The sequence below is a fragment of the Giraffa tippelskirchi genome, chromosome 2 (assembly GCF_054371585.1).
Source record: "Giraffa tippelskirchi isolate mGirTip1 chromosome 2, T2T-mGirTip1v1.2.pri, whole genome shotgun sequence".
Classification (NCBI taxonomy): Eukaryota; Metazoa; Chordata; class Mammalia; order Artiodactyla; family Giraffidae; genus Giraffa; species Giraffa tippelskirchi.
In genome coordinates, this window is record NC_137276.1 from 207,876,629 (window position 1) to 207,886,259 (window position 9,631).

Here is a 9,631-nt window from a genome sequence, read left to right on the forward strand (position 1 = left end):
CCCTCTTGCTGTAATATATTCAAAAATGAAGGTTTATGAAATTCATAAATACCTCAAGTACTTCAAATATTGAAGTCTATCATTTTTCTCTTAAGATTAGTAGCACATTCCTCCCTCTACTTTCTATTTTTAGGTAATTAGAAATGTCTTTTAAGCCTGTAAGAGTTGCATGTGTGTTAGCATTAACAATTTCCTCTGCTTCCCCACCTTGCATGATTCTTACATCTTGCATGGCAGCTACATCTTCCACTTCTTTTTAGAACCTGTTTTCTTAAAAGGTACCAGGGATACTATGATGGCTAAAACCAAATATCTTTACCCAGTCTCCATTGTGTTCAGCTTTAGAAGCATATTCCTTCAAGAATCTGGAGTCTAGAGTCACAGGAGACAAGATTCAAATTTCGACACTTTCTTTTATCAACCTCAGATAATAAACTCAGATAATAATAATTTAAAGTTCTTTTGAACACTAAATGAAACAATGAACTTGGAAAAATGATGATAAATCATTTCTTTCTGGAAGTGCTTGAGTTTTCTGTTTTTTGTTTGTTTTTAAAACACAGGAGCATGGTTTCTCTAGCCATTCTTTCTCCATCTCTTTTTTTCTCCTTAAATGTTAAAGTTTCAGAGTTGGTCTTACAGCTCTCAAATTCTACATTCTATATCATTCTTCCTTGATGACCTCACTTCTTTGCATGGATTTAAATATAATCTTTGAATTAATGACTACCAAATGTATATCATGAGCCCTAAATTATCACTCTTGAATTCAAATCTTACATTTCTTATCTGTAACCTCTCTGTAGATGTCCCAGGATAACTTCAGCTTAGCCTATTAAAAAGAGAATTCACGCCTTTTCCAGAAGTGACTTAGCAGCAGCAGCGGCAGCTTCTTCACTCAGTTAATGGCAGCAGCACTGTCCAGCTGAATCTCAACCATACCCTCATCTCTACCTTCAATTAGTTGTCAAATCCTATGGGCTCTACTCTCCCAGTCACTCCTGTATGGCCCTCCTGAGATCTCAATAGACTCCAGACTACCCTCACTGCCTATGGTCTCCTCTGCCACATAAATTGAATCTTTTACTTTAACTATATTAATCCTCTTCCGCCACAGTTAACAATGTGATTGTTGGTTTGTAGGGCTGGTATTCATTTCATTATTGGAGAAGGAAATGGCAACCCACTCCAGTGTTCTTGCCTGGAGAATCCCAGGGACGGGAGAGCCCGGTGGGCTGCCGTCTATGGGGTCGCACAGAGTCGGACACGACTGAAGCGACTTAGCAGCAGCATTCATTTCATTCCTTAATTTATCCAGTATTTACTGAGTGCTTAGTGTTAGGAACTCTATTGCATGCTGCTTGACAAACATCCAGTAGGACTGGGCACTTTATACATTCTCTTTCCATTGCCTCTTTTCTGAACATTTTGCTGAATCAATTTGTTATTCTACTTGTATCACGCATTTGATCCTCTCAATTACTAAACTGTGAATGTCCTTTCTGTTGCTCTATTTATTTACCCAATGCTTAACACTCTTAAAAACTCTTAATTTTCTCAGTTATTGATTTAACCAAGGTATATTAGTGGCTACTATTCCCAGTTGGCACCAGTGGTAAAGAACCTGTCTGTCAATGTAGGAGATATAAGGAGACATAAGAGACTCAGGTTCTACCCCTGGGTTGGGAAGATACCTTGGAGGAGGAAACGGCAACCCACTCCAGTATTCTTACCCGAAGAATCCCATGGACAGAGAAGCCCAGCAAACTACAGTTCATGGGTCACAAAGAGTCAGACATGACTGAAGCGACTTAGCATGTATGCAATGAACCATGCACAGTTTTAAATGCAAAAAATTTATAATGCTCCTCTTTCAGAGTGCTTACATTCTCTTTAAATGTATTTCTATTTCTATCTTTTAGGGAAATTCTGTATTAGAGAAAGCTACTCTCCTCCTATTCCCATTCCAAATCAACTTTGAGATATTTCATCTAGCCACTGCTGATCTTTTCATTGGCACTCAGATACTGCCTAACTAAAAATGGAGTACACCCTGCTGCTTATCTCATAAAGCCTAAATAACTTGTCTTAAGCTCTAAAGTTAGACATGACTGAATACAACTTAACTTGATTTCAAAATTATTTTCTACTTATTCTCTACCCTTACCTTGTGCTTTTACTAAAACTTGTTACTTGTTCTTTCTCAAGTCTTTTTGCACAGTAACTCCTGAAGGGAATTTCTTTTCTTCCTAGCTCTAATTATACACATTTTTAAGGGCCAAACTGACTATCACTTATTTTATACATTATTTCATGGTCAGTAAAGACAGAAGGATGGCTCTTTTCATTTCTAACATATGTCTAATATATATTTGGGTCTCATCAATTTCCTAAGTTGAATTTGAAGATTCAATATTTTGTTTGTAACAGTCTTATCTCTCCCATTATAACACAATGACTCTTATTATTGCTTCTCTCACATTACATCTCATATAGTTCTTTCACAAAGATAGATCATGAGGATGCAATATTATGATCAAAATATCAATTCATTGACCTTCTTCTCCTTTTCCTACCCTCAGAAGAGAAAGGACATCTAGATGCATTGAAACATAATAGGAGAAACAATGAAATTATTAAGTAAAAAAATGTAAGTATTCTCCCTAGGAATCCCCTAATTATTTCTATAATCTGGACATACTTTTAAGAGGGAAATCTCAGGAAGGGCACAGGTGATTACTGACAAGATATCTATGATGTGGAAGTTGAGAGTGTGGGCTCTAAAGTGTCAGAAAGGATTTGAGGCTTAATTTGATCACTTACCATTTCAGCATTAGGAGCTTATACCCACATCAGTAAAATGAAGATAATAAGATAGCTTGAGGACTAACTTTGTTAATAAACATAAAACAAATGAAATACTGCCAAAAACAAATAAACCTAGCTATTATTATCCTTAAGCTTTATTTTTTTTTTTTTCAGCCACAAAACTGGAACTGTATAGTTGATCTTAGACTAACTTATTTATTCAGCTCCTAAATCCCATGGACGGAGGAGCCTGGTAGGCTACAGTCCATGGGGTCGCTTAGAGTCGGACACGACTGAGCGACTTCACTTTCACTTTTCCCTTTCATACACTGGAGAAGGAAATGGCAACCCACTCCAGTATTCTTGCCTGGAGAATCCCAGGGACGGCGGAGCCTGATGGGCTGCCGTCTATGGGGTCGCACAGAGTTGGACACGACTGAAGCGACTTAGCAGCAGCAGCAGTATATTCTAATAAATAATAAAAAGTTTAGGATTAGGTTATAACAAATATTTTCTATTTAAGCATGTTATAATTGCTCTATGTAAATACACTGCAGCTTTCTCTCATGTTCCCCAAATTGTGACTCTTTTTTGAGACTTACTTTGATTTGATTACTGAATGTCAGTTGATGAGTCAAAGCTGCCTGATCAAGGTACAATAAAATATAGCTTACATTCATTATTATTAGAGGCAAGAAGCCAAAATGATGCAGTAAATTGGCTGTTCATGTCAGTTTTATTGATCAAATAAATTAAAATGAAATTTAAGAAGACAGGTATAAGGAATTTTACTCTTTACTAGCCATGAAAAAGAATCAATGATGGTGGTTTTATAACAACTTCTTAAGCCTTGGATACACATCTAACTGATGTTTGGAAGAATATGGCTATTTTCATTAGTTGTAATGTGAGTTTAGAAACCAACTTCTCAGTGTTTAAACTGATATTTTTCTTGTTAAATTTAACAGAGCGGTAATAAACAATATTGGTTCTTTAGTGCAGAAAATGCTTCAGGGACTCTTTATCTTTTATAACTATATATTTTTAAAAAGTTTTCTAAAGTTTTTATAAGTGTTTTTTTACTTCACAGGTGCTTGGGGCTGGAAGGGTTCCTGAGAGTTCACTGCCCTGCCTTAAGGCAGACTGAACCTAACCCTCCTAGAGGAAAAAGATGAAGAATTTAAGAATTCTACTATTCCTCAGTGGGACCACCCTCTTCAATGCACTAGCCCCCCAAACCAAGCCCAGTTCAATAAAGGGTATGACACAGAAGCAAAACCTTTTAAGATTTGTTTTCAGTTGAGGCGCAGAGAGCTTCAGATGCAACAGTTTAAATGCTGAAAATAATCCTCAACAGAAAAAGTGAGTCTCAATATTTTAATGCCTGTTACCATTTATCATTACTAAATCCAGTTATTATTTTTCAATCATTGTTATCTAGTTAGGTTTGAATATGGGTGTATTTTGCATTAGTAGGTTTTCTTTTAAGTAGAGTCCTGTCACCAAAATGTATCACTTTAATAAAAAAGGAAACAGTTGCTTAGGAATAAGGAAAGACAAAGGCTTAGAAATGCATCTCAAAAGTATATTGTATTCAACCAAGAGAGTTCATAGTAAATGATGGTATCTAAAGAAATGCTTGGATGTGGAAGCTCAATGAGAAAAGAACTGTTTCCTATTAGCTTTAACAGCAGGGTTTGTTATCATTTAAATGCATGCTCTAATACACTTAGTGTTTTGTGCTACATTTAACAAGATTAAGTGAACACACACTGTTTCAACTCAAATCTTTATCAGAAATCAGAGGCAAGCCTCATTTCTTGCCAAAACATTCTCTTGTGGCTCATTCTTGGAGCAAATTCCACATAAGTAAATCTGTTTACCCAGGTGGACCATTGCTCAATTAAAGGATTTTCCTTCAGGTAACTCTTAGCTTTCCTGAACTTTGAAAACTTTATCCAAATCTTCTAAAAAATAGATGTCTCTGAGAAGTGCCATAAAATTTTAAAAATTTGAATATCACAACGCATTAAGAGAAAATTAGAAGGATTAGAGCTCAGAATTCTTACACAATTTCACTATAATGCTACAGGTAATCAGATTCCCAGGACAAGTAGTAAATATTAGATAGCCTCTGTAAAAAAACAAACAAAAACACATCTCATCATCTCCTTCATTAATGTGTCAATTTTTCTACTTTGAAAAGTTTGAACTGATTAATGTATGCTTCTGGGAACTTTACCCAAAAAGTGCTTAGATCTCAACTTTCAGATAATCTTATTGAAAATGTTAAACTGCCAAGTCCTCCTACATAAGAAATTCTTTTTAAAAGTACAATATCTTCCTAGTTGCTCACATTTTACATCTTATATTTTTCCTTGCATTTATATGGTGAGTGAAAGTATGTATATTTTAAATCTAGGTCAGTATGGTTCTAAACATTTTATTTCTACATTTTATTCTTTTCACTCAAGTTCAACAGATATTTACAGTTTTTATTTTTTTTTAATTTTCCACATTTGTAAGTAACAAAATATTATGACTGTCTGATACATAAAATAAAAGTGCTTTTGCTATAGTTCTTTTTGTCTAGTAAGTATATTAAAAATTCACAATTATTTGAGGATCACATACCTTGATGAGACTTTCGGCACTTTCAATTGAATATAGTTCTCTATAAAAGACTAAAAATGTATCTACTCTCTATCAGTTTGTCAATCATCTACAGTCAATGATATGATGGAAAGGTCATAGTGACACTTCTGTGGTAAGTAGAATAATTCCCACCTCCTTATCCCCTGACTTGTGAATATGTTAACTTACATGGTAATGATTTTGTAGATTTGATTAAGGATACTGACCTTGAGAAGGAGAGATTACCCAAGTGGGCCTCATCTAATCACACAAAGACTTAAAAGTGGAGAACCCATTGTGGCTTTGATCAGAGAGAAAGATGTGAAGATAGAGGATCAGAGATGCAATGTGAAAAAGGAAAAAAAAAAACCCAAAACCTGACTTGCAGTTCTTGGCTTTGAAAATGGTGAAATGGGACCATGAGCTAAGGAATGAAAGCAGCCTCTAGAAATGGGAAAACACAGGATACACATTTTCCCCTAGAGCCTCCAGAAAGAAGTGCAGCTTGGCCAACATTTAAATCAGCGAGATCCAGGTTAGACTTAAGACCTCAAAACTGTATATTAATAATAAATCTATATAATTTCAGCCTCTGAATTTGTGATTATGTGCTCTGGCAGCAATAGAAAAATAAAACAAAATCTGAGGGTTTTGAATTTTTCCCCAAATTGTTAAAGATAAACCAACTTATTTCTATGAGAACTTACTTAACAAGATGTTATACAGACTTGTTTGTTTGTTTGTTCTTCTCCCTAAATTACAGATTTTAGTTATAAAATTTTCTCTATTCCTTTTCTCCACTAAATTTCTCTTGGATTAATTTATTATATCACTATTGCCTTTTCTCTGTCTTTTCTTTCTCTCAACTATTCATTTTAGTGTTAGGTTGTCATGAATCCTTCATAGGATATAAACACACAATGAGATTCTATGAATGGATATATGTAGTACATGCAAATAGACCTACATCCTCCTTTTCCACTCCTACGGCCATCTTTTTCGGCATTTTTCTTTCCAGATCCACCCTTTTAAATTTGCTGCAAAATCAAGAAAATCAAAAAAGGAAAATAAATGACTTTATTAATTTCCCAACTGCTAACAGGTTTTTTATTTTTCCTTCATTTTCTTTGCTGCCACTTTTCTCTGAATAATTTTTTAAGTGATTTCCTATTACTTAAGTTGTTTAAACTGAGGCATGATTTACAACATGCAAAGGAGTTTTTCATTTGAATTGCAAGAATTCCAAAGAGGCAGAAACAAGGTTGTGTTTCTTTCTTACAGCACTACCACCTTTGGGCTTTGGGAAGCTAATATTTGAAACTTCTGTAAGCTGACAGGAAGGATCACCTCAATGATACCATCCAGTAATACTGTTAAAAGGTATTAGTTCAAATTTAGATATAAAAGTGCTAAAATCTGGAAAATTTTCATTCATTTCCCAAGGTCCTTAGGTGGCAAATGTCAAAATATAAACTTGTTTATTTCCTTTATAGAAGATTTACAAGTGAACTATTTAGGTATCAAACAAAATATCAGCTCCTTATTTTAAACTTTGGTGGTGGTGGCTGTGGTTTAGTCGCTAAATCGTGTCTGACTATTTGCAACCCCATGGACTGTAGCACACCAGACTCCTCTGTCCATTTGATTTTTCCAGGCAAGAATACTAGAGTGGGTTGCCATTTGCTTCTCCAGGGGATCTTCCCCACTTGGGGATTGAACCTGGGTCTCCTGAATTGCAGGCAGATTCTTAACCAACGGAGGCACCATTGTAAACTTTGTATTATGGTAATTAAATACTGTAAATTTACAATTCTGTAAATAATATCACACTGTAGCAGCATAAACATATTCATAAACAACACCAGTTAGAGATATCTATAAAGTGATGCTTTCTCTTTGTGGAAAAAAATAAATAATATAAATAAGGTGTTAGTCACTCAGCCTGACTCTTTGAAATGCTATGGGCTGTAGCCTGTGAGGTTCCTCTTTCTATGGAATTCTCCAGGCAAGAATACTGGAGTGGGTTACCATTCCCTTCTCCAGGGGATTTTCCTGACCCAGCAATCAAACCTGGTTCTCTGGCATTGCAGGCAGGTTATTTACCATCTGAGCTACCAGGGAAGCCACCAGTTAAGAGATATTTGTAAAGTGATGCTTCCTCTTTAACACAGACCAAATTAATCCCTAGAGTTTATCACATTGAAATATATTTGTGTTCAAATTGAAAATGGATAAAGTGCTATTTGAAAGACGGTGCATCCTCTTACAAAATATGGATTGGGCTTAGTCTCTAGGAAACAATAAATTGGAAGTCAAGAGATTTGAGTTCCAGTCTCAGTTTAGCTACATATAAGATGGATTAACTTTACAAGTTAACAAAAATCGGGGATGGATGATCTGTTTTCTGAAAATTCAGAACAATGGTGACTTCCTCATGGGTTATCTTCTTAAGGGTAAGTGTGATATTACATCAGACATGTTTGTGTCTCAGCCCCTAACAATTTATCTTTTATTGAACAGAAGTATGTGTTGAGTGAATTAATGAATTATTTAAAAGGATCCAAAAACTTCTTCAAAAATTATAACAAACTATGTAAAAGTAGCATATTGGTCCTATCTATATAAATATTATGCTTCCTTATTAAAGAGAAAGAGAAAACAGGACTTCCCTGGTGGTCCAGTGGTTAAGAATCTGCCTACCAATGTAGGGGACACAGGTTCAATCCCTGGTCGGGAAGATTTCACATGCCTTGGGTCAACTAAGCCTGTGTGCTACAACTACTGAGCCCACACACTGCAACTACTGAAGCCTGGGTGCCTAAAGCCCGTGCTCTGCAACATGAGAAGCCAGTGCAGTGAGAAGCCCATGCACTGCAACAAGAGCACACCCTGCTCTCCACAACTAGAGAAAGCCCCATGCACAGCAAGAAAGACCCAGGACAGCTAAAAATAAATAAATAAATTTTAAAAAGAGAGAAAGAAAGGGAAAAGAAGAGGAGGAATAACAGCATCACATGAATTATACACCCTGATCTCCTGAATAGAAAGGAACATCTTTGAGAAGACAAATATTGTAAAAATGCAATTGTGACATAATTTTATTTTAGGCTATGGGTTCTAGTACATAAAGCATCTTTTAAAAAGATAGGTAGTTATCAATTTCTATCCCTCCCATTAACTTATTTGGCCTTGGCTAAGTCACTATGTTTGGAGTCTAAATTTCCTCATATGTCTGTAGGAGTTTCTATCATTACCTTGTCAAGTGCATTAAAGGTTGGTCATTTATTCAAATCCATAGCCCTCTATTCCTGAGCACACAGCGGATCACATTCCTCTGCCCCTCTTGTATCACCAGGCATGTGACTGTGTTCTAGTCAATGGGATGTGAAGAAAGGGAAGCGTGTCCTATAAAACCTGCTCCACACACTCTTTGCTCCTTTGTCCTTCCTACTGGAGGGGGGCCTCCAAAGGAGACCTAGGAAGCTAGAGGTCAGAGATGGCAGAGCCACTGGCCCTCCAGGGTCCTGAGTAACTGTGATCAAAGCCCTCCTGTTGCTGCGGCACTGCTTATGACTATCATGTGGTCAACACTCAGTTGCCATCATATAGTTGAACCAGTGTATGCTCTGATCTTTTTGTTATTACAGGCTAGTCTACTCTATTTTTTGTGAGGTTTGAAGCCTACCCAAGATACTTCTCAAAAACTAATAGGTTTCATTGTAGTTATTTTTATTAATTTTCAATTGCTGTGTAACAAATTACTACATGCTTACCAGCTTAAAATTAAACATATTTATTATCTCACAGTTTGTATGTGTCAGTAGTCCAGGCTTGCCTTCACCAGGTGCTTTACTCATAGCATCACATTGTTGCTATTGTTCAGTCACTCAGTTGTGTCCGACTATTGGTGACCCCATGGACTGCAGCACGCTAGGCTTCCCTGTCCTTTACTATCTTCTGGAGTTTCATCAAACTCATGTCTGTTGAGTCAGGGATGCCATCCAATCATCTCATCTCCTGTCATCCGTTTCTCCTCCTACCCTCAATCTTTCCCAGCATCAGAGTCTTTTCCAATGAGTCGTATATAGTATTAGAGCTTCAGCTTCAGCATCAGTCTTTCCAATGAATATTCAGGTTTGATTTCCTTTAGGATTGACTGGTTTGACCTTCTTGTTGTCCAAGGGACTCT

At 36.3% G+C, this 9,631-nt stretch overlaps 1 long non-coding RNA gene across 1 annotated transcript; it reads right to left on the reverse strand.

The window, feature by feature from the left end:
* Nucleotides 1–614: 614 nt before the first annotated feature.
* On the reverse strand, nucleotides 615–4,297 carry LOC145539508 (uncharacterized). The gene is made up of 2 exons (XR_014077868.1): nucleotides 3,243–4,297; nucleotides 615–3,101 (listed from the first exon to the last, which is right to left on the reverse strand). It is a non-coding gene; the product is annotated as an uncharacterized LOC145539508 (long non-coding RNA).
* Between the last annotated feature and the right edge of the window lie 5,334 nt (nucleotides 4,298–9,631).